The 26,116-nt window shown below is 38.8% G+C and overlaps 1 protein-coding gene across 7 annotated transcripts in view; it reads right to left on the bottom strand.

Moving 5' to 3' along the window:
• LOC126188253 (alpha-L-iduronidase) overlaps positions 1–23,405 on the bottom strand; it is a 252,380-nt gene extending 228,975 nt beyond the window's left edge. Inside the window, exons 1-2 of one of the 7 annotated variants that reach the window (XM_049929815.1) lie at positions 23,254–23,404; positions 20,983–21,115 (exon numbers count right to left, since the gene is read on the bottom strand). The gene's annotated coding sequence lies outside the window, so the exon portion shown is untranslated. Of the gene's footprint in view, positions 1–7,990; positions 8,151–13,560; positions 13,616–20,191; positions 20,213–20,982; positions 21,116–23,253 lie in introns of those variants that run through there. The other 6 variants (XM_049929820.1, XM_049929813.1, XM_049929818.1 and 3 more) reach the window with 6 other exon arrangements.
• Between the last annotated feature and the right edge of the window lie 2,711 nt (positions 23,406–26,116).

The following is a 26,116-nucleotide window of genomic DNA, read 5'->3' as shown; positions in this document are numbered from 1 at the left end:
GTATACTTTTTTCATATTAAACTATTATGTGAAAAAAAACTTGCTGATTGTTTTTTGTTTGAAAAAATAGGGGCCACACTTCTTGATGAGGTTTAATATATTTGGCAAACACAAGGAAGGCCTATTTTTCCAATTACTTGTCTAAGGTTTCGCAAATGCTCAAGTGATGTAATGTTCACCCACTGTTGCATCACGCATGGTTTGACAATACTTAGACTAATTCTCACTGTTTACTGTTAATGATGTCTCTTCAGGTGCAAATTTTAGCTATATTTTAACACAATTTAAGCCAGAGAAAAGTTGTGATATCTGGCATAAATCCATAGTATTCTTACTCAGTCATATCATATGCAAAGATTCATTCAGCTTAATGTCCACATTATGGATATGTATCCATCGTCTTTCACTGCACACAAACCATCTGACAGTTCTTTGGAAAGTGAAATCTGTGTCACTAAAATCCTGTGAAACAAGTGCAATAACCTAAGATACACTGATGAGTCAAAACGCTATGGCCATCTGTTTAATGGTTTGTTTGTCCATGTTTGGAGTGCAATACAGCAGTGATTCAGTGTGGCATGGATTTGACAAGGCTATGGTATATTTCTGGTGGTAGTTATGAAATAGGGTAAGAATGAGCACTTCTTATTTATTTATTTTTAAGATCTTTGGTTCCACACCCAAATTATGCTCAGTTATGATCATTCAAAATTCAGCATGTGGAGAGTGCAGGTGAAAGGCATCAACAGAAACACATTAAAATACTTTTTCTTATCAGAGGACTAGAAAAAATAATGAGTGATCAACCTCACATTTCAGAAATGATTTGCAAATTATATACCAATCTCATACTTATTTTGAGGTAAATTAGCCACATCTATTTTTTGTCATGTATAGAGACTACTAGCAATGAAAAATGATACCTAAAAAAATCTCAGCAATTTTGGTTCAGACATTGCTAAGACAGTGGGTAAAACAGTAAGTGTAATATGATTAACTGGAACAGAAAATCACTCTAATCTTTTTTTTATTTCAAGTATGCTGAAGTAATAACATCAAAATTAATAATGAGAAACTGAAATATTGACAGCAACAAGAGTGTACTGTTCCTTAACATCAAAATTCTTTGCAAATGTATAGTTTAAACAATTGTATCATTCAACAGAAGGTATTGTTAAAATAAATAAAATGTTCTTCATAGGCTCTATTGAGATGTCAGTTTGTTCCACTCTAAATATTTTGTGGGAATCTGGGGAAATTTGTCTCTCCCTAATACCTTTATTTTCTGGTCCCCCAGAACTTCCAGTACAATGCACACAGTTCTGTACTCTGTAGTTCTTTTTTTCTAGAGCCTTCCCAAAAATGTCACAAGTTCAAATCAACCTTTCTTTAACCTGTTTATACTTTTCCCTCAATATACTACACATCATCTTCACTCACATATGCTGACAACCACTCCACCTCAGACTCTTCTGTGTACACATATCTCCTAGGCATGAGGAAAGCAACTGCAAGCAGTTAACAGTTTTTTTTTTTTTTTCATTTGTTGACATAAAAACCAACTTTTAGCATAAACACTGCAGAGATAAAAGCCTCTTAATTGGAATGAAATAGTAATGACTTTAATAGCTTCCAGATGCCTCACATCTGAGATAAAAGCTTCTTCTAAAGGATTCTCCACATATGTTGGCATATAAATCCAATCATGCATAGTACAACTGTATCAACCCCAGCAATGCCACATGATTTGCTACAACAAGAATGGCCGTTGGGAACATTTTCTTTCCCAAGTAGCTTCTTACTATGCTCCTCTCTGCATAAAAACATGACTGGGGGGGTGAGGGGGGGGGAGAGAGAAGTTCCTAATCAAATGATTTTACAGGGTCGTTAATGGCATTGGTCTCATCATAACTGAATACATTACATGCAAGGACACTAACAAGATTATCTTTCAGACTGATTACTAGGTACATATGTATGCATTGCAGTATTTGTATTATGCTACACTGTGACCAGTCTCATGCATTACATATTTGGGGTTGCACCTAAAACACTGTATCACATTGCAGACAACAATCATGTCTACAAAGATAATAAAAACAAAGATATTAAAAAATAACAGTCATATATAAAATATTTTAAAAAAACTATGTTCAAACAACAGTACAGATAAATAATATTCACTTACATTCAGAGGTTTTTAGCCCCACAAAAATGAGTCAAACTATCATCAAAATCTTTCATTTTATCACACCACATATATCAGTGCTAGATTTGTTCAACTATGGGTTTCTTCTTTAAGTACATTCAAGTTACTTACCAACATGAAGAAATTAAACATCTTTCTTCATTCAGGCTGGAAATTAACTATCCAACAGATAGCCATGCAGTGATCAAACTCACAGCACAATATCAATCTCAGCCTGTACAATGTGGCACCAGAGGTCTATGCACAAGTCACACAATTCCCATAAATTATAGGCCAGTGATTTTTAAGTACAGAGCTGGCACCCAACAGCATCCCAGATATGTTCCATCGAGTTCATACAGCAGAATTTGGTGGCCAATGCATCAATATGAGTTCATTACCACCACTGCAGAGCGATTCTGACCTTTTGGCATGGGCAGTTATGCTGCTGGAAGATGTCATAGTCACAGGGGAAGAGATGAAGCATGAAGGGATGCAGGATAATGTTTACAACATGTAGTCCACAGCTGTCTCAGGTGTATGTCACCCTTGGGGTAACATTGTCCCCACATTTCTGTGTCTACGGCACAGTGCATGTTTTGAGTAGCCATTTGTCTGGATGATGAGGTACCAGTGTAAACATGAAACATAGTTCAACCAACTAGGCAAACCAGTTCCAATGGACCAAGTCGAAACTTGACAATCTCATTCTGCAAGATAAAGTTAATTGGCAATGCCATTGCATTAACAAGGGAACACACTAGGGGCGTATGCTGCAGAACCCCATGCTTAGCAATAAGCACTGAATGTCATACTCCCAATACATTGTCACCCACTCATGGTTTCATTGCCGTTCAACTACTTTCTATAGATGCTGACAACTGTAACATGTGGACAACTGACCAGCTTCACCACTTCTAAGATGCCACAAAACAACAATACAGCCTTCATCAAATTCACTTACCCCAATTAATTTCCCCGTTTCCAGCCCATATAAACACTGGAATGATTCGCCATATGTCTCTGCTCAGCCTATGTACTTTTCTTACTGTGTCACAAGCCTGTAACAGTGTCATGCGGTATTCAGTCTCCCAGTGAGCAGCGGGCAACAATTTTTTTGTCTTCTCAGGATATGTTGTCCCTTTAGCCCTTATTATTATTAATCCTGCAGAGATAAGAGTTTATTTCATTTAGTAACAACAACCAAGAGACCTGTCAGAGCAAGATTATTACCAGTCTAGCACCAGATCTCCATGTGTCCATTTATCGAAGGAGTATGACGACGAATTCAAGGTGCAGATAAGCCAAATGAATATTAATTTGCTTTTGCAAGACAACAATAATTAACTGATGTGACATTAAATTGATGTGCAGTATTCTCTGGTCAACTCGATTAAACAAATAAATCTTCAGCACATATGGTTGCATCCCACACTTCGCTCAGTCCAAATCCTCTGCTCTCCACACATCCTTGATCTAAAGTAATACCACAAAGACTACTTGTATCCTAACTATCTGTGCTCATCCTCTTGTAATTATGTAACATTTATCAGTCTGCATAGTTAATAAACATAAACGTCAATACTAGGTGCTGAGTACTTTTATTAATTTTAGGAAGATGGTTAGTATGTATCATATTTCCCCTATATCCCCTAACTGAATTTATGGCACTTTTCCATATACAGTGAGGTGACAAAAATCATGGGATATTTCCAAATATCATATCAGACCTCTGCTTGCCCAGCATAGTGCAGCAGCTCAATATGGCATGGAATCAACAAGTCACTGGAAGTTCTCTGCAGAAATATTGAGCCAGGTTGCCTGTACAGCAGTACATAGTCGCAAAAGTATTGCTCATACAGAATTTTGTGCTTCAACTGACCTCTCAATTATGTCACATAAATGTTCTTGTTGGGCAATTCGGCTGGCCAAATCAATCACTTGAATTTTCCATAAAGTTTTTCAAACCATTTGTGAACAGTACTGGCCTGGTGACATGGTGCATTGTTATCTATACAAATTCCTTCATTGTTTGGGAACATAAAGTCCATGAATGGCTGCAGATGTTCTCTAAGTAGTTTAGTTTGACCTGAGGACCCAGTCCATTCCATGTAAACACAGCCCACACCATTATGGAGCCACCACCAGCTTGCACACTGTTTTAACAACTTCGGTCCATGGCTTCATTTGTGCCACATTCAAACCCTACCATCAGTTCTTACCAACTGTAATCAGGGCTCATATGGCCAGATCATGGTTTTACAGTTGTCTAGGTTCAAACTGATGTGGTCACAAGCCCAGAAGAGGTGCTGTAGGCAATGTCACGTTGCTAGCAAAGGCACTCGCATTGGTCGTCTGCTTCCATACCCCTTGATGTCAAATTTCCTTCCACTGTCCTAACAGATATGTTCATCAAGTGTTCCACATTGATTTCTAGGGTTTTCCTTCACAGTGTTGCTTATCTGCAGCACTGACAACTCTACACAAATGTTGCTGTTCTCAGTCTTTAAAGCTGAGGCCACCAGCCACTTCCTTGTCTGAAGTGAGAGATAATACATGAAATTTAGTATTCTCATACACTCATGACACTGTGGATCTCATAATACTTAAACCCTTATGGTTTCTGAAATGTAATGTCCCAAGCGTATAACTCCAACTACCATTCTGCACTCAACATCTGTTAATTCCTGTCATGTGGGCATTATAATATTGGAAACATTTTTACATAACCACCTAAGTATAAATGACAGTTTGTCAATGCACTGCCCTGTTATACCTTGTGTGTGTAATACTACTCCCATCTGTAAATGTGTTCCTCATTATCCCACAACTTTTGTCACCTCAGTGTACACTACTGTTACTACTTCGATCAATAGAGTCATGATATGGATAAGTTACTGTTCTAAAAGCAAAGTGTACAGCATACATTCACTTCCCACAACATATATCTGGCTTTGAGGACTCGATATGTTGTGAAGCCAGTAAGTGCAGCAATCAGAGCCTCTAATTGCCACATGGAATTACAAAGCTTTGAAGGCTATTGATATTGATTTGGCTGGACAGTTTAATAAACAACAACTGATTGGAGGTCCAAATGTGTTTCGAGGACTCCGCCTGAACTTCACATGTGAAGTTTGGAGGTAGTACGTGGTTGACTTGGTTTCGGTGACTGCAGCATACACGCACTATGGGTACTGTTTGCACCAGACAGAACACAATTCTTGTATTGTAATTGGCAAAATTTGGATAATCTTATTTTCAGTCCTGGATGTACATCTCTGAATGCTTCATACAACTCATTCAGGTTTCCCGACACCTTTGTTTTTGTGTATGAACCCTGGATCTGTTTTTCTTCATAGAAACAAAGTTATTCCCAGGCAAATAGCAACTTCTATCTGCTATGTCGTAAAATTTTATGACACTGTTCACAGTGTCTTCTCTTAGAGCACACCTAGGTCTTGCATTAGGAGTTGCTAAGATACATAACATTCTTTAACTAATTGTTCTGCCTTTCTCACTAAATAGTTTGAGGCTCCAAACTCATTTTCATTTCCTCAAATGCTCCAACTTTTTGGAAGATCTTCTCACTGCTCGTGATGCTAGTACTAAATTTCATTTTCAATTGCATTATAATTTCAGATTTCACATTTGTTTCATCCACTGCATTTTCTCCCACAATGGGTCCATATTTACTTTTGAATACCTCTGACACTTTCTCTAACTTTTTCTGTGTATGTTTCCTCTCTCAGTCTCTTCTTAACAGATACCAGAATGCAAACTAATGGAACTAAAGCAATATTTGAGGTTTATTTATTTATTTAATTTTTTTAAATTTATTTAGCCATCTGTGGACAATTTAAAATGTATGGATGTTGTCAGTTGCATCAGATGTGCCTCACTCGACTGAAGACTTATGCAGGATTGTGATTCCCATCCCCTTCAATGTGCTTTGTCTGGCCACAGGCCTTTGTTTTGGTGTCAATTTTTTCATACATCTGTCATATATTTTGTGGTCTGTCATTATGACACTGATTATATCAACCATTCACATTTTACAGACTTTTCTTGTATCTATTGTGTCCATTTTTCCTGAAGGGTTTACAGCAGTACATGACCCTCTCAAACTCCAACCATTAGATTTGTACAGTCACAAAACATAACACTTCTGCTATAACTTCATCTGTACATGTAGCATCCACATTGATATCCAGGCTTTGAAAGAAAACAATTCACTTGTATGATTTCCTAACTTCTGACTTACTGTAAGGTAACAAGAACGGCTGCTGTTGGCATTTCACTTTACAAGCTAACCTTTGACAGGTCAAAATAAAAATGCTTGCTGTTGGACTTCTCGTCTTGCAATTTTACCTGTAATTGTTCAAAACAAGAATGCTATTGGCTTCTTCAGATTGTCAGCTTAACTGTGACTGGTGGAAATAAAATGATTGCTATTGGCCTGTTCACACTGCTACCTTACTATGTGTTGCTGTCACATCTCTGTTTTAACAATAAAAATCAATCAATCAACAGTTACCACGTTTTTCAGTAATTTGTTGTAGTCTGCATATAACTGGTGTTGTTTCATTGTACCCCATGGCTGCACATACAGCACTAATTTATATCTCCTACTGCAAATGTCATCCCAACTTTATTTTTTAGTATGTTATGTAGTGTAATATGAAGCAGCACATAAAAATTTTTCAAAAAAATTTATGGTGACATTTTTTGCGTAATTCAAATTCGAAGGTCAAGGTCAGTGACCCTAACTGTGTACAGTGTTTAAATATGTCCTTGTTGGGTATCATCTGAAAGCTTGTTCCAGGCCATTTCCAAAGTTACCTGTTTCACTCTTCTGACTCTATTAGAACAGTAGTTGCATCTGTTTTTGTCAGCAGTGTTTGTCGAATCTGAAGCACATTTTCCGAACTTCGGGTTCAAAATTTCTTGTTGTTGCCATAATTCTGTAATTTGGAACTTTTCATTCTATTATGTACAATAAACACACCAAATTTGATAAAAGTTGGAGATATTGTCGAAAACTGTACTTTTCTGTGTTGATTTGACATGAAGTTACCAGCGAGAGAGAGAGAGAGAGAGAGAGAGAGAGAGAGAGATAGTTTGCATATACGAAAAAAGTCACTCACAGTGGCCAAACAGATTAATCAAACAACAAATGAGATAAGGACTGAAAGCAAAATTGGATTGTAATCAACGAAATCCGACTACTTCGTCACTGCAGCTAGGCGTATACAGCAACTAGTCAGGTGATACTGATATTTGATCAAATCTGAGAAATATATCTGGAGGGTTGAAGGTACATGCTGTCAAACTGCTGTGAATTTTTGGTTAATTTTACACTCTACATGTACAGGAAACCCACTCAGGCAATAAAAAAATCTGACAATGTTACATCTATATGGGTAAATGTTACATAATAGCGTCTTGCAATCCTCGTAGTTTACGTATGGGCCTCTGCAAACAATTTTATGTAGTAAAAACAAAATGAGAGGGAAATGTGCCTATGTAACATTACTACCATGACTGCCAATCTTATGTTTTGTATTGTAATACGTTGGCTAAACGTTTTAGGGCATCAGATTATGATGACTTGTCCTACAATGCACTTAGCTTTTAATTACACTGTCATTTGTTATCTGCATCTGACTAATGATTGGCCGTGTTCATTTCCCATGATTCTTAGCGCTAATACGAATACCTACACATCACGTGAAACCCACCGAAACCGTAATTTGACCGATTTCATAATGCAAACATGTTGTATTTCGTATATTACAAATGTACCTGTAACTTGCAAATCACAGAAATTATTACTGGACATTCGAAATTAGGTTCGTTAGAGTATCGGTTGCAACCGCTGGAATCACGCCAAAGCATTCGACACATGCATTCACCCAATTCCCATGCTTTGCGACTGGGTGAAATCTGTGCGTCGAGGCACAGGGGTCGACGACGTTCGTTCGAGATTCGAGTGAAAGTAGGCTTAGCTATCACAGGCAAGCGCAACCGTTTTCAAACTGCATGCGCTGCTACGTGAGTCGTGACAGTTTTGACCATCTGAACCAGTTGGGTTTTTTCTCGAACGTTTATTTCGAATCTTTCGTTGTCTGAGGCTGGTATTACGCTATCAAATTTCTTTGTCCAATATCTTTGTCAAAGATATTTGATGGTGTAATAGGAACTTTGTCAAATGTCGTCCAATGTTTGACAAATCTAGGGCCTCACTGTAGATTTGATCAAAGGAATCGCTTGTCTTCTGTTTAGTGTTCACTGCAATGTGACATGTTACCACATGGGGCGCTAGCATCGCTGCAGCGATCTGTCGTCTGTAGTGTTTTTATAAACATTGACGGTAAATACAATTGGTGTATGCCGACAACTATAAAATTAATAGAGATGTATGAAGCTGATGAGGCGCTTTACAACGTGAGGCACCCTGAATACAGAACTAGATTAAGATTAAGGAGATTGGAGACCTGACCTGACATAACCTAACCTAACATAACCATGTAGCGCTAGTTGACATCTCAACTCACTTTGCGTTGCTCGAATGTTAGTGAATTAAATATGGAAACAGTGTATCGGATATGTAGTTTTTTCATGCTTAGCACTACGCGTTTCAAGAATTTGAAGTACAATATTTACGTAAGTATTTTGTATGCTGTTTGTGTGTTGTTGGTCTCTTGCACTGTATTGTGTAGTCTTTTTGAGGTTAAGGTACGGTACGTCACTGTGCCTACTACATTATGCGGAAAACACACACACCGTGTAATATCACAAACAGTATGGGTGATGATGGTTTGCGTGTGCTTGTATTCTGCGTAATGGAGAAAGCGCAACATATTATAACCACAAGAAGATGGCTACAGTGCAAGAGAGGCAGCACAGCACAAACATACACTAATGTACGTATTTGGTCATGACGATGAGAAATCTCGAAATGCGCCCTGCGAAACATAAAAAATTACGAAAATGGTGCCGTACATCATTACTGCAGTTAAATAAAGAATGAATGAGAGTGCCACGATTTCCAAAAACGTCGATTATGATAAATGAAACTGCGTTAAATGTTTCCTTCCCACTTGTGATCCGCACCTCTTGGAGAACCAGTGATACAAACTACGTTTATACTTATTCTTGACAATACTTCCCTCATCAACATCCTGTTTTCCTTTACATTTCGATTACATGCATATGATGAAAAAATTTGATCAGCTTCTCTCACTGATTTTTGTAACACAAATTTTGTTGCTGATCAACAATACATTGCAGATAATTAGTACCACTGTTAATAAACAACAATGTAATATATGCCCTAACATTACAAATGCCGGAAATTATCTAATCTGAAGAAAAATTATTGTTGGTTTAGCTGGTAGAGTGGGGCCACAATGTGTCCACTGGTTAAGAATATGGTATTAGCTTGATTTCAGTAATGTATGTGTGACACCATAGCATGTTTATCTATATATATGCAACATCCCCCGTAAAGTGATGCAACTTAATGTGCGCCTGTCATTTATAGCAATGAAATAGTATGTGACTCCCAATTATCGGCTCTTGTGAGCAGATCCTTGTATGGAAGAGAAAAAAAATTATTCACTTTGAAAATGACATTACAGTACATAGAGATCCTTTTACTTATGATATCCCAGGCTTTATATATGCAAAGCATTTCTACAGAAAAATCTCTCGAGGAAATAAAATTAAACTAGAATATATTAATTTTTCACAAGTTTGAGACACACAGTTCCTTTAATAGGGTAGCAGGAACCTAGAACTTCTTATCTGCGATGAGAAACCTACAAGACTTAACACAAAATGCTCTGCACATGCGCGCGTTGATCTCTTTGGTGGAGGATTATTAAAGGCTTTGGAACCAGTCAGTGGAGTTTCCTCTGATCGATCGAAAATAGTTGCAGCTGTTCGCTCGCCGCAACTCTAACAGCTTTCACCATGTCAGAAACCACGGAAACTAGGAGAATACCTGTGTCCAACGCATTCACGTCTTTGCCATTGTATCTCGTACGAATCTAGGGCCAACAGAAATGGGGACGCTCAACTTCCGAGAAATCCGATAGATGCATCTACCATGACACTACCATGATTCTTTGGGTGTCCAGCGAGCCAATTTCTGCTGTTGTGTTCTGAACTGTGCAGAAGCCAATTTAACGCAATGGTAAACGGCGCATTGAAGATGCGTCCTCCTTTGGAGTACTGCCGCGCAGTCTGGTATCCTTACAGATGGGATTAATGGAGTACGTCTAGAAAGTTCAAAGAAGAGCAGCACATTTTGTACTGTCGCGAAATAGCAAAGAGACTGTCACTGATGAGATACAGGATTTGGGGTGGACATCATTAAAACAAAGGCGTTTTTCGATGCAGCGGAATCTTCTCACGAAAATTTCAATCAAGAACTTTCTCTTCCAAATGCGAAAATATTTTATTGACGCCAATCTACATAGGGAGAAACTATCATCACAATAAAATAAGAAAAATCAGAGATCACATGGAAAGATATAGGTGTTCGTTTTTTCCATGCACTGTTGGAGATTGGAATAATAAAGAATTACTGTGATGATGGTTCGATGAACCCTCTGCCAGGCACATACATGTGATTTGCAGAGTATCCATGTAGCTGTAGATGTATAAATCCCTGAAGGGTGACCTTTCAGTGTGTGTCAAAAGAGGCTGATGGGGTAGGTACAGTGAGTGTGAACTAGCACAGCTGCCACATGCCAAAAAGTGATACAAACATTTTAAGCTTTATTTAATAATATTGGTAGATTTGGAGATTGTATAAAGTTTTCTTGCTGGAGTTGAAGTTCACAGTTGTAATACTTTAGATATATACATCCAACATCACGAAGCTAGTGACTCTTGCCCCTATTGTTACATAACTTCACACCTTATTGAGCCCATCGCTTTCTCTTACAGTGTGACGTAATTTATGGATGGCCCCAATTGCGTACCTAAGAATTTTGAAGTTTTCACCTTATTTATTATTTCCTTGCATAAATAAATAAATAAATAAATAAAAAAAAAATATATATATATATATATATATATATATATATAGTTATAATAGAGGGAAACATTCCACGTAGGAAAAATATATCTAAAAACAAAGATGATGTGACTTACCAAATGAAAGTGCTGGCAGGTCGACAGACACACAAACGAACACAAACATACACACAAAATTCAAGCTTTCGCAACAAACTGTTGCCTCATCAGGAAAGAGGGAAGGAGAGGGAAAGATGAAAGGATGTGGGTTTTAAGGGAGAGGGTAAGGAGTCATTCCAGTCCCGGGAGCAGAAAGACTTACCTTAGGGGGAAAAAAGGACGGGTATACACTCGCACACACACACAAAACCTTCTCAAATGCTGGAGAGGCAATCCCAACTGGATGGATTGGAACAAAATGTGACAGATGCAGTCAGCAAGCTGTAAGATGTGTGCAAAAAACTTACCTACAGAAGTACAAAACTTAAGTCTAAGAGTGGACCAGGTAAGTTTAGAGTTAACATTTGTCAAGAATCAGAGAGATAAGATATGTGCAGATTTAAAGGAAACAACTGAAAAAGGTGAAGCTGGGATACTTGATAATGGCAGCACCCTTGCTGAAAAGGTAGTGTCAGAGTATAAGATTTATGTAGATACAGTAGAAAAATTTCTAAAAGAGAAGGAAAGTCAATTTCTAGCTAAAACAGATTCAGGTTTTAAGGAAGCAGAGGAAAGGTTATGAGGCAGTATTACTAAAACTACTGACATGCCAAAACAACTTTTGACAGAAAACAAACCCATGCTTTCAGAGAAGTTAAATACTTTTATTGGTTACCCACAATACATGGCTATCCCGTCAAAGGAAAATAATGAAGGTTGCAGAATACAACATTTGCCGGCAGCTGTACTTATCGAGCAAGTGCAGTTGCCATGTGCTACCCCACAAGCAAGTACACCTGTCACTGACAGTGCAGTGTGTTTGCCAACATTACTTATAGATGAAGGATTACTTAGGCATCGACAATTTCTGGTATTTTCCTCTGAAGGGAAAAGAACAAACCCCATAGTCCTTGTCAGAGCATTTCGAATGTTTTACCTCATACCTGGACCAAAGCCCGGAAAATTAGATTTGGTGTTAGATATACACAGGGTGATGTTCTGCTATGGGTTATGGATGTGGCGGAATGTTGACGCTACTATGAACAGTTTAAGAGAGTCTTTCTGGATAAATATTGGTCTCGGGCCATTCAACAGAGGCTCAGACATGAAGTATTCAACCCAGCTCCATTCAATAGAAAACAAGGAAGCTTAAGGGGCTAATTAGAAAAATATTTGAATAAAACCAGATTCAGGATGAACCCAGTATCTCCAGTAGATGTGCTGAAAAGGTAAGTGAATCAAAGTGCTTGTCTCAAGAACAAATAAGGAAAGAGGTTAACAGGATGCTTGAACAGGGCATAATAAAATCATCATTTACCCCTTATTGCAATCCTATTTTGGCCTTGAGTAAACTAGTTGGCAAGGTGTGCTTGGTCCTTGATGCACGTAACATTAATAAGATCATTGTACCAGTACGAACACATCCAGACAATTTAGAGGAACAGCTTATGAAATTCCATAATGCTAAATTTCTTGCTATAATCGATATCTGGTCCTCTTATTGGTAAATAAAACTACATGAAGAAATTCGGAAATATACTGCCAAGGTTCGCGAGCATGCCTCTTTAAAAAGTCAGGCTGTAGTAGCCGACCGACACAGACGCAGCAACAGGGAAGTAACTGCTTTTGTGACATTTACGAGTTCCTAACCAGGAGCGAATTTTACTATATCATCTATATGCCTTAACAGTTTAGTTTCTGGAGTTTCTGTGTGTAAATTTAATATCTAAAAGCAACAGTTCTCGCGTTTCCGTTTGCGTCGGAAAGTAAACCGATTTTGTGATATATTACAAGTTCCTAATCTGGGGTGAATTATTTAGTTTCTCCGAGTGCTTCTGCAGTTACGTTTGAATATCTGCGTATTATTAGATACAGTTCTTTCGTTTTCGTCAGGGTTTACAGTAGAATTATGCAGCACATTCCGATAGTCTGTTTATCTACATAGTTTAGTTTTCCACAGTCTTTAGTATGGACAGGGACTGTGATTGTTGCATGTGGATGTGAGCCGAGTTGGTGACACTTCACTCTCAGCTTCAGGCTGTGATGGGTTCAGTTACACAGCTTGAGGCTGCAGTGGATGGGCACCACTGTTGTGGGGATCCAACAGACGTCCAGCACATCAGAGTCCTCCAATTGCTCCTCATCGGTGGCCAGCCCACTTACTGCTCACACTGAGGTTGACCCCTCACCTGTGGTCGAGCGGGAGGTCGCCCCGGTGCGAAGGAGGTGGCGAAAGACTTCCCAGGCAGCTGCACGTAAGGCCTCCCTGGTTTGTCTGACAGACAGGTTCCTGGTACTGTCTGTGGCTGACACTATCGCTGAGCCAGATGCTGTCGCCAGTCCTGTTTCAGAGAAAACCACTCAGCCTGCAAGATCCAGGCATTCTCAGAAGGTGTGATTACTGATAGCTGGAAGCTCCAACATTAGGTGCATTATGGGGCCCCTTAGGGACTTTGCTGATAAGAAGGCAAAGAAAACTAATGTGCACTCCATGTGCATACCAGGTGAAGTCATTCCAGATATGGAAAGGGTCTTCCCGGATGCCATGAAGGGCACAGGGTGCAGCCAACTGCTGGTGGTTGTTCACGTCGGTACTAATGATGTGTGTCACTGGATTAGAAGAGATTCTCTCTGGTTTCGAGCGGCTAACAGAAGTGGTAAAGGCTGCCAGTCTTGCTTGCAAGATGAAAGCGGAGCTGACGATTTGCAACATAGTCGACAAGACCGATTGCGGACCTCTGGTACAGAGCTGAGTGGAGGGTCTGAATCAGAGGCTCAGATGGTTCTGCGACTGTGTAGGCTGCAGATTCCTCGACTTGCACCAAGGGTGGTTAGGTTTTGGGTTCCGCTGAATAGGCCAGGTGTCCACTATATACAGGAGGTGGCTACACAGGTAACTGGGGCTGTGTGGCGTGGACTGGGCGGTTTTTTAGGTTAGAGGGCCTCGGGAAAACACAAGGGCTTCAGTCACAAATGGTGCAGACTGAACACAGAAAGAACGTAGATACAGGAACCACTGGTATAACACTTGTAAATTGTCGTAGCTGGGTTGAGAAAGTACCAGAGCTCCAAGCGCTAATAGAAAGCAGTGATGTTCAAATCGTTATAGGCACTGAAAGCTGACTAAAGCCGGATATAAGTTCAGCCGAATTTTTTGCGAGAAACCTAATGGTGTTCCAAGAGGACAGGCTAAACACGGTTGGCAGTGGCATGTTTGTTGCTTCTAGAAGCAGTTTAACTTGTTACGAAATTGAAGTAGATACTTCCTGTGAGTTAGTATGGGCACAGGTTATTGATGGCAACCGAAATAAGATGATGATAGAATTCCTTTATCGACCTCCCAATTCAGATGATACAGTTGCTGGAAGGTTCAAAGAAAACTTTAGTTTGATTTCAAACACGTATCCGACTCATACAATTATAGTTGGTGGTGACTTTAATTTACCCTTGATCTGTTGGCGAAAATACATGTTTAATTCCGGGGTATGCATAAAATATCATCCGAAATTGTGCTAAATGCGTTCTCTGAAAATTATTTCCAGCAGTTAGTTCATAAGCCCACACGAATAGTAAACAGTTGTGAAAACACACTTGTCCTCTTAGCAACAAATAATCCTGAGTTAATAACAAGCATCGATTAAGGGATTAGTGAACACAGGGTTGTCTTAGCGAGACTGAATATTGTAATCCCCAAATCCTCCAAAAATAAGCGAAAAATATACCTATTCAAAAAAGCAAATAAAAAATTCACTTGACACTTTCCTGAGAGACAATCTCCACTCATTCTAAATTAATAATATAAGTGTGGACCAGATGTGATTCGAATTCAAAAAAAATAGCATAGATTTATACCGAATAAATTAACAAACGACGGAGCTGACTCTCCTTGGTACACAAAACAGGTTAGAACACTGTTGCAGAAATAACGAAACAAACAAGATAAATTTAAACAGACACAAAATCCCCAAGATTGGCGATCTTTTACAGGAACTCGAAATTTAGCGCGGACTTCAATGTGAGATGCCTATAATAGTTTCCACAAAAAAACTTTCTCTCGAAACCTGGCAGAAAATGCAAAGAGATTCTGGTCGTATGTGAACTATGTTAGCGGCAAGAAACAATCAATACTTTCTCTGCGCAATAGCAAAGGAGATACCATCGAAGACAGTGCTGCCAAAGCAGAGCTACTAATCACAGCCTTCTGAAATGCCTTCACAAAAAAATACGAAGTAAATATTCCAGAATTCGAATCGAAAATAGCTGCCAACATGAGTAACGTAGAAGTAAATACCCTCGGAGAAGTGAAGCAACTTAAATCACTTAATAAATGCAAGTCTTTTGATCCAGACTGTGTACCAATTAGATTCCTTTCGGAGTATGCTGATGCATTGCTCCATACTTAATAATCATATACAACCGTTCGTTTGACGAAAGATCCGTACCCAAAGACTGGAAAGTAGCACAGATCATACCAATATTCAAGAAAGGTGGTAGGAGTAATCCACTAAATTAAAGTCCCATATCGATAATGTCGATATTCAGCGCCGTTTTGAAACATGTCTTGTGTTCAAACACTATGAACTACCACGAAGGAAACTATATATTGACACACAGTCAACATGGGTTTAGAAAATATCATTCCTGTGAAACACAACTAGCTCTTTATTTACATGAAGTGTTGAGTGCTATTGACAAAGGATTTCAGATAGATTCCGCATTTCTGGATTTCTGGAAGGCTTTTGACACTGTACCACACAAGTGGCTTGTAGTGAAATTGCGTGCTTATATATCATCAGAGTTAAAGTGACTGGATTTGTTATTTCCTGTCAGAGAGGTCACAGTTCGTAGTAATTGACGGAAAGTCATGGAGTAAAACGGAAGTGATTTCTGGCGTTTCCCAAGGTTGTGTTATAGGCCCTTTGCCTATATAACCGATTTGGGAGACAATCTAAGCAGCCATCTTAGGCTGTTTGCAGATGACGCTGTCGTTCATCGACTAATGACGTCATCAGAAGATCAAAATAAATTGCAGAACGATTTTGAAAAGATATTTGAATGGTACAAAAATTGGCAGTTGATCCTAAGTAACGAAAAGTGTGTGGTCATTCACATGAGTGCTAAAAGGAATTCGCTAAACTTCGGTTACATGATAAATCAGTTTAATCTAAAAGCCGCAAATTCAACTAAATACCAAGGTATTACAATTACGAACAACTTAAATTGGAAGGAACACATAGAAAATGTTGTGGGGAAGGCTAAGCAGAGACTGCGTTTTATTGGCAGGACACTTAGAAAATGTAACAGATCTACTAAGGAGACTGCCTACACTACACTTGTCTGTCCTCTTTTAGTATACTGCTGCACGTACCAGATAGGACCTATGGAGTACATCGAAAAAAGTTCAAAGAAAGGCAGCACGTTTTGTATTATCACGAAATATGGGAGAGAGTGTCACAGAAATGATACAAGATTTGGGCTGGACATCATTAAAAGAAAGGCATTTTTCGTTGCGACGGAATCTCCTCACGAAATTCCAATCTCCACCTTTCTCCTCAGAATGCAAAAATATTTTACTGACACCGATCACTATGATAAAATAAGGGAAATCAGAGCTCCTAAGGAAAGATATAGGTGTTCATTCTTTCCACACTCTACGAGATTGGAACAATAGAGAGTTATGAAGGTTGTTCGATGAACTCGCTGCCAGACACTTTAATGTGATTTGCAGAGTATCCACATAGGTGTGGATATAAATGGTAGAAGCAGAGGCAAAACTCCCCCGTAAAGAAATCAGCTTCGCCAGCTGCATCTTATACGATGCTCAACGTTCATATTCAGTTACGGAGTTGGAGGGTTTGCCTGTAATTTGGTCCTTTAAAAAGTTTGAATATTTTCATTGGGGTAAACACACAAAAGTATACTGTGAGCATCAGTCCCTATCGCTTTTGTTAACTTGTAAATTGCTACACCAATGGATAGCCAAGTGGTGTATGTATCTTCAAGAATTCTATTTTGAAATAGTGTAGATAAAAGAAAACCTGAACGTAACAGCTGATGCTCTTTCTTGATTACCACAAGGCTTAGAGGAATTTAACGATCTTTTAGAGCAGGGAGGTTGTAATCTATCCCTCCCTCAGTTTTTGATTGCCACTGACATCATAACAAATTCTGTTAATAAGCTTCGAGAAGAGTAAGATTTACAATAAATGTTTTTACTTATCTTCTTTTCTCATAGTTGGCTCCAGTTCTTAACGTCTAGGGGTTGATTCTTGAAGCTGAAATTTTTTATATCATAGGTTCACATGTTTCTAATTGACGTAACAACTTCTGAAGAATTGCCTGACTAGTTAATTTTATTCTCTCACACTTTTCTGTATCACACTGAGTATACAATTTCCACTTAAAAACCGAAAATGACATTGTTATTACCAGAAATAAAAACACATCCGATCACATCAGAGGCATGGCCACTGCCAATCCATTTGCAGTACTAACAATATTTCAAAGGCTGTATAAATTTTCTTGACAAATGAATCTTCATCAATTTATATAATTTTCTATAAATGAATCCAGAAGTAAACATAATAAATATTATTAATTATTAATGTGAATTTAATTGTGCCAGATATTTCGTAGTTTCAAATATTTTAAAAGCAAAGTAATTTTAATTGTACATACTGAGCTAGCACATATCGATTGTAATAAAAAAAGTAAAGTTATTTCTTTTTATGGATTATATTAACCTGTTTAAGAAGTTGCACTTATTTTTGGTATCGATAATTTCTGTTGAAGTAAAGTATTGCTTGGAAAGGGTGTCCCTTTACAAGGTGAAATAAGAGCTATGTTGATGGAAAGCACTCCAACCATACTATGTCCACATGTGTAAACACATGGACCAATTACAGCAGGAAGACACATGCTGAAGTAAGGTAAGAGCAAAACTAATGCAGAACGTTGATGAAAATTTAAAAAGGTTTTTCACTGTTCACAAAGCTGTTCTGTCCCATAGGAAACTTCCGGAATAAGAACAATGGCGCCTGTGTTTACCAGAGGAATATGTGAATGATTTTATCTTGTACACCCACAATCCTTGGGGCCATTATGACACTGCAAAGTGCTCTAACAAAATAGGTAAATATTGTTATTTCCCCAAACTTAGACGAAGAGTACTACAGATTCTAAGAAAGTGAATTGTCTGCTAGAAAACAAAACATTCTAATATATCTAAGCAGACTGAAATACATACCAATCTGGCTAGAAAGCTCTAGAAAAGGTATTTTATGATGTGGTTGGACACTATCCTAGAGGTAAGGATGGCGTAAAGTACACTAATGCCCATTAAAATTGCTACACAACAAAGACGACGTGCTACAGACGCGAAATTTAACCGACTGGAAGAAGATGCTGTGATATGCAAATGATTAGCTTTCCAGAGCAATCACACAAGGTTGGCGCCGGAGGCGACACCTACAACGTGCTGACATAAGGAAAGTTTCCAACCGATTTCTCATACACAAACAGCAGTTGACCGGCGTTGCTTGGTGAAACGTTGTTGTGATTCCTCGTGTAAGGAGGAGGAATGCGTACCATGACGTTTCCGACTTTGATAAATGTCAAATTGTAGCCTATCGCGATTGCGGTTTATCGTATCGCGACATTGCTGCTCACGTTGGTTGAGATCCAATGACTGTTAGCAGAATATGGAATCGGTGGGTTCAGGAGGGTAATACGGAACGCCATGCTGGATCCCAATGGCCTCGAATCACTAGCAGTCGACAGGCATCTTATTCGTATGGCTGTAACTGATCGTGCAGCCACGTCTCGATCCCTGAGTCAACAGATGGGGACCTTTGCAAGACAACAACCATCTGCACGAACAGTTCGACGACGTTTGGAGCAGCATGGACTATCAGCTCGGAGACCATTGTATCACCCGGCGTGATGGTATGGGGTGCCATGGGTTACACGTCTTGCTCACCTCTAGTTCGCATTGATGGCGCTTTGAACAGTGGATGTTACATTCCAGATGTGTTACGACCCGAGGCTCTACCCTTCAATCAATCCCTGCGAAACACTACATTTAAGCAGGATAATGCACGACCGCATGTGGCAGGTCCTGTACGGGCCTTTCTGGATACAGAAAATGTTCCACTGTTGCCCTGGCCAGCACATTCTTCAGATCTCTCACCAATTGAAAACGTCTGGTCAATGGTTGCCGAACAATTGGCTCATCACAAAACGCCAGTCACTACTCTTGATGAACTGTGGTATCGTGTTGAAGTTGCATGGGCAGCTGTACCTGTACACGCCATCCAAGCTCTGTTTGACCCAATGCCCAGGCATATCAAGGCCGTTATTATGGCCGGAGGTGGTTGTTCTGAGTACTGATTTCCCAGGATCTACGCACCCAAATTGCGTGAAAATGTAATCACTTGTCAGTTCTAGTATAATATATTTGTCCAATGAATACCCATTTATCATATGCATTTCTTCTTGGTGTTGCAATTTTAATGGCCAGTAGTGTATATAGTAGGCCTGTATGATATTTTTCAACAAATATGTAAACTTGCACACTGTACAGAACATTACAGCGAGTTGAATTATAAGACGAATTAAAGAGGATTATTTTGCAAGAGAACCAGAAATCATATTAACAGATAATGCCTCATATTTTGTTGAATGTAAACAGAAAGAATTTGTAGATTCTAACAACATCAAATACATTTTAGTATCCAGATTTCATCTCGAAGCACCTACTACAGAAAATGTGTTTAAGGAATTCAACAGGTTTGTAAGAACCCACATACCTCATAAACTTACGAAGTGGATTGAATATGTCACTCCTTTCTTACATGTTGTTAACAAACTTCCCCAAACAACTACTGGATTTACACCAAATGAGCTGACGTTCAATTGCAAACATGTAGGCAAGTGGGAGAAACCTTTGCTCAAAATACCGATACAGGAATTATCATTAGGCGATAAAATATGACAAGCAGTAATCAACCTTGAAAGCTGGGCTAAAACAGGAAAGGAATTTATGACAGAAAGCAGAAATGTACAATACAATTTTATATAGAACAAAAGATGTTACTTAGAACATATCCTAAATCCACAAAAATTGGAAAACTGAGCCGTAAGTGGCAACTACTATACACTGGATCATACATAATTACTAAAATCTACTACCTCGGAGCATACAGATTGGTACACACAAAAATAGGAAAAGACACCCTATACCCACACAAAGACTTGAGAACATTTATATATTGAAGATATGTGGATACCCTCTAAGTTGTATATATGTATAATAATATTATATTTAGGCAGCTGGCAAGTCACATTCTTGAATTTATGTTGTTAGCTCCTAGGAGTATGGGACATCATCATCATCATCAGCTGTTAAGGAAAATTTTTGTTTGTATTTTTCTTATATTTCAAATGTGTAAACGATGAGTGGTTGTTACAAGGAATAATTTTACTTTTATGTGTCTAGAGATGACGATATCCCAGATCTAAATACAACACTTTGCCTTGCACACAGCTCAGTTGTAAACAAATAAATGAACTTGTGAAATGCACAATAGTGCACAATGCAATACATAACTCACCGCAACACAAGTGGTATCAGAGCAACGCAGCATATTGGGGAGCAAGCTAGTCAACAAATCACAATCGTGTGCGCAGCTGGAAGCTTTGGAGCGCCCAACGATGAGTTATGGCCTGCACTACCATTTTTAAAGCCTATCGAATAAACAGAGGCATAGAAAATTAACATAGTGTCTATAGTACAACCACAACAATGTACACAATACAAACACACACACAAAGATAAGCTAAGGAATTATATACACAGGAAAGGGACACTACACTACGAGATATCTACGTCCGCCCCCAGTAGCTGAGTGGCAGCCGGCACGGTAGCTCAGCCTGTTTGGTCAGAGGGTTTAGCTGCCTACTGTAACAAAAAAACTGAGTGAACGAATCAACGATCAACCTGAACAGGCGTCATCGGACGTCCGCCACGAACAAATTCAACGGACAATCTAGAACAAATTCAACGGACAATCTAGAACAAAAAAAAGAAAAAAAAGTGGTCAGCGCGACGGAATGTCAATCCTAAGGGCCCGGGTTCGATTCCCGGCTGGGTTGGAGATTTTCTCCGCTCAGGGACTGGGTTTTGTGTTGTCCTAATCATCATCATTTCATCCCCACCGACGCGCAAGTCGCCGAAGTGGCGTCAGATCGAAAGACTTGCACCCAGCGAACCGTCTACCCAGTGGAAGGCCCTAGCCACACAACATTTCATTATATCTATATTTATACAATATTTACAAATTTAAGTATTGAAAGTGCATGCACTAATCATGTTTGATAGACGAGAAAAGTCTTGCTAAAGGTAAACAGGTGAGTACAATATCAGTGGCAAACTGAACAAGAGGTCGCACCATGCCTCTAATACACTTTATCCTTCAGATTTATAAGGTCAGTAGAGAAGCACACATGACATTAAATAAGCTTTCTGATAACACGACTGCAGACTGAAGTAAATGAATACATGAATGAATATATGAAGAAAGTATTAGTAGCCATCAAGCCACTATACACTTATCTATGAACATTCAGTTTTAAGTTCGTGTTAATTAGTTTCTTCCAGGGAACAATGCATCGACACATCCTGAAAGATAAATACTTGTAGAGTGTTAGGTACCATATAAATACAAGAAATCTCACCACAAGTGAAAATAGTTCAAAGTTTATGATACATATGAATGTGATAGTGAGAAAGTGACTGAAGAAGAAACCAGTTGCAGTACGTCACATATCATGAAACTGAACTAAAGTTGAGTACTACCAAATAATCAAGGGGTCAAAATCGAACTACTGTGAGTGTCAACTACCCATGAGAACGTCAAACATCTGAATTACACTGACATTTTTTTGCATGTTTGTTACTTATGTAAACATTGTTTTATGTTCATTATACATAACATGTTGTATTGATGATACAACTTTGTAAAACTCAGCACATGAAATAGTTATCCTTTATACAATGGACATAACAAATAAATATTGAGTTGCACTTTTAAACACTGAATAAGTATTTGATAGAATCGGTATCATCAGATTTGAGTTGTGCTTAGCAACAACAAACTATTTTGTCTTGGGATCACAGTTAAATCTGTGTCAACGAGACATAACTGAGCGCGTAAATGCACAATCCTGTAGTGTGTAGATCCTTCGCTGAGATGCTAGAGAGGCGAGGCCGTGGGAAGTTAACCTGAGTGGCGCGTGGTATCTATTGTAGTGACTATTGTTTGCTTCTTTGATTCTTTTTGAATTGATAAATATGCTCCAACAATAAGTCACTGTAAAGTGCAATAAAATGTATGTCAACATATGCCATAAATGAAAACAGAATCTGTTATTGTATGAATATTATATGAAGCTTGTATAACCAAACGAGTGTAAAATGTGTACTCTTATAATTGGAATCAAATAATGTAACGAAAAAGAAATCTGACAAAATGTACTGAAACCAAATCATAAATGATGACCTTATACATAAAAAAGAGAAGACAATATGTTACAGACTATAATGTATATGAACGACGATCATGGCATGTCAGTAAATGAATACATTAAGTGATTTTGTAATTCTATTTGTATCTTATGATGTTATATGTACAGTATGTGGAAAGTACACTACAGAAACTTTATATAAAGACTCTCAAAAACATCTGAAACCTGCCTGCAAAATGTTACATGTACGTGTGTTAAAACAATACATGGGTGTGCGCATGATAAATAGAAATGGTAATACTTCGTGTAACATGAATTTTCTGTGCTCGACAACATCGTAAAAGCAACACGGCACTTACCTTGTCGATGGTTGTCGGATGTACGGCTGGTGTCACTACTGAATAAGTGAGAGCAACGAGGTGAAATAAATTCCTCAGGGTGCTGATACGGAAACCAGTTGACACCGCATCAGAGATTTCACGAAGTATCACGCCGCTGAACGTGAGCTTCACGAATTTGTGCAGTGAAGCCACTGTAAACGCATGACACGGACACTCTGGCCTTGTACTGGCCATGTGAGTGTGAACTGTGATGATAACGGACCTTGGGCTGCGTGCTCATACGTCGCAAGCTGAAGACTGTGCAGATGCTGACTAACAATAATGGGCCTAGGCAGTTACAGCATGCGCTTTGTTAGGAGAGAAAACTTACCGTAAAACTATTGATTTCTCCAAACCTTGAATATATATACAGGGTGATCCATTGATTGTGACCGGGCCAAATATCTCACGAAATAAGCATCAAACGAAAATACTAAAAAGAACGAAACTTGTCTAGCTTGAAGGGGGAAACTAGATGACGCTATGGTTGGCCCGCTAGATGGCACTGCCATAGGTCAAACGGATATCAACTGCGCTTTTTTAAATAGGAACCCCCATTTTTTATTACATATTCTTGTAGAACGTAAAGAAATATGAATGTTTTAGATGGACCACTTTTTTCGCTTTGTGATAGATGGCGCTGTAATAGTCACAAACATATGGCTCACAATTTTAGACGAACAGTTGGTAACAGGTAGGTTTTTTTAAATTAAAATACAGAATGTAGGTACATTTGAACATTTTATTTCGGTTGTTCCAATTTGATACATGTACCTTTGTGAACTTATCGTTTCTGAGAACGCTTGTTGTTACAGCGTGATTACCTGTAAATACCACATTAATGCAATAACTGCTCAAAATAATGACGGTCAACCTCAATGCATTTTGCAATACGTGTAACGACATTCCTCTCAACAGTGAGCAGTTCGCCTTCTGTAATGTTCGCACATGCATTGACAATGCGCTGACACATGTTGTCAGGCATTGTTGCTGTATCACGATAGCAAATATCTTCAACTCTCCCCACAGAAAGGAATCCAGGGACGTCAGATCCGGTGAACGTGCGGGCCACGGTATGGTGGTTAGACGACCAATCCACCTGTCATGAAATATGCTATTCAACACCACTCCAACCGCACGTGAGCTATGTGCCGGACATCCATCATGTTGGAAGTACATCGCCATTCTGTCATGCAGTGAAACATCTTGTAGTAACATCGGTAGAACATTACGTAGAAAATCAGCATACATTGCATCGTTTAGATTGCCATCGATAAAATGGATACCTATTATCCTTCCTCCCATAATGCTGCACCATACATTAACCCACCAAGGTCGCTGATGTTCCACCTGTCACAGCCATTGTGGATTTTCTGTTGCCCAATAGTGCATATTATGCCGTCTCGCGTCCGTCGTAATTTAATATATTATTTATTGGTAATGATGATTGTTGCCGACTTTCGTGATGGCCTCTAATCAAAATGATATTTCATTCAATTTTGATTTACAATTAAATGCTTTTGTGAAATTCTCTTTTAAAAAATATTAATCTTCAGTACAAATTACGTAGTACGTTAATGAACGTTAGACTCGCTGAATCTTAAATCATGAGCATGTAAGTTGAACAATGGAATAAACTTTTCATATTAATTTCCTCTGCTAGTCAGCTCACTTTAAAGCAAAATATCTTTAGTTATTCATTACAATTGTGACCCACTCATGCGCGAGAATTTTTTTCCTTCCTCCGTCAACCATTGCATTGTAGTCGGAGTCCTGGCTCTGGCTATCGGCTGTTGTACTGAAAATAAGAATCTTAAAACTACGTATTTTCTGCAGCGTCGGGCGGCTGTGGAGAAAAATGTATATTATGTTAATAGCGGGCGAGTTTTTCGCTTCCGCTAATTTTTATAAGTTAATATCGCCACGCAATGGCGTCGTTAGCTGCATCGGCCGCTGCGATTGTTGCACTGTAAATTACTCGAATGCAGGTTAATTCAAGGAAGGCGGACATGAAATCGGGATCACCTCTTACAAATTAAAAGTGCACAATAATATTAAATCAAAATATTATTTGCTTAATTAGTACAAATATGCTTACATTTGCTAGCACTCGCAAGATGTCCGTCTACACGCAACCAAGACAAGAGAAGAAGTGAAGACGACTAAATAATTAACAAAAGAGCGTATCTTGTCGTCTCTTTAGATCATTTTGTTATATTTCTTTGCCCTCGAAACTTACACAGAGAAACTATTATAATACGGATACATGAGAAAAAATGTATATTATTCAATTTTTAAATGTCTCTTCTTTATAAATACTGTTTTTTAAGTCTTTTCTTATTCACTGGGCACGCTATAGCCGGTTTACGTTACCACTGTTGGTGAATGGCGCTTCATCGCTAAATAGAACGCGTTCAAAAAAACTATCATCGTACCGTAATTTCTCTTGTGCCCAGTGGCAGAACTGTACACGACGATCAAAGTCGTTGCCATGCAATTCCTGGTTCATAGAAATATGCTACGGGTGCAATCGATGTTGATGTAGCATTCTCAACACCGACGTCTTTGAGATTCCCGATTCTCGCGCAATTCGTCTGCTACTGATGTGCGCATTAGCCACGACAGCAGCTAAAACACCTAATTCGGCATCATCATTTGTTGCAGGTCGCGGTTGACGTTTCACATGTGGCTGAACACTTCCTGTTTCCTTAAATAAGGTAACTATCCGGCGAACGGTCCGGACACTTGGATGATGTCGTCCAGGATACCGAGCAGCATACATAGCACATGCCCTTTGGGCATTTTGAACACAATAGCCATACATCAACACGATATCGACCTT

The sequence above is a fragment of the Schistocerca cancellata genome, chromosome 5 (assembly GCF_023864275.1).
Source record: "Schistocerca cancellata isolate TAMUIC-IGC-003103 chromosome 5, iqSchCanc2.1, whole genome shotgun sequence".
NCBI lineage: Eukaryota > Metazoa > Arthropoda > Insecta > Orthoptera > Acrididae > Schistocerca > Schistocerca cancellata.
This window is presented reverse-complemented; position numbering and strand designations above follow the sequence as displayed.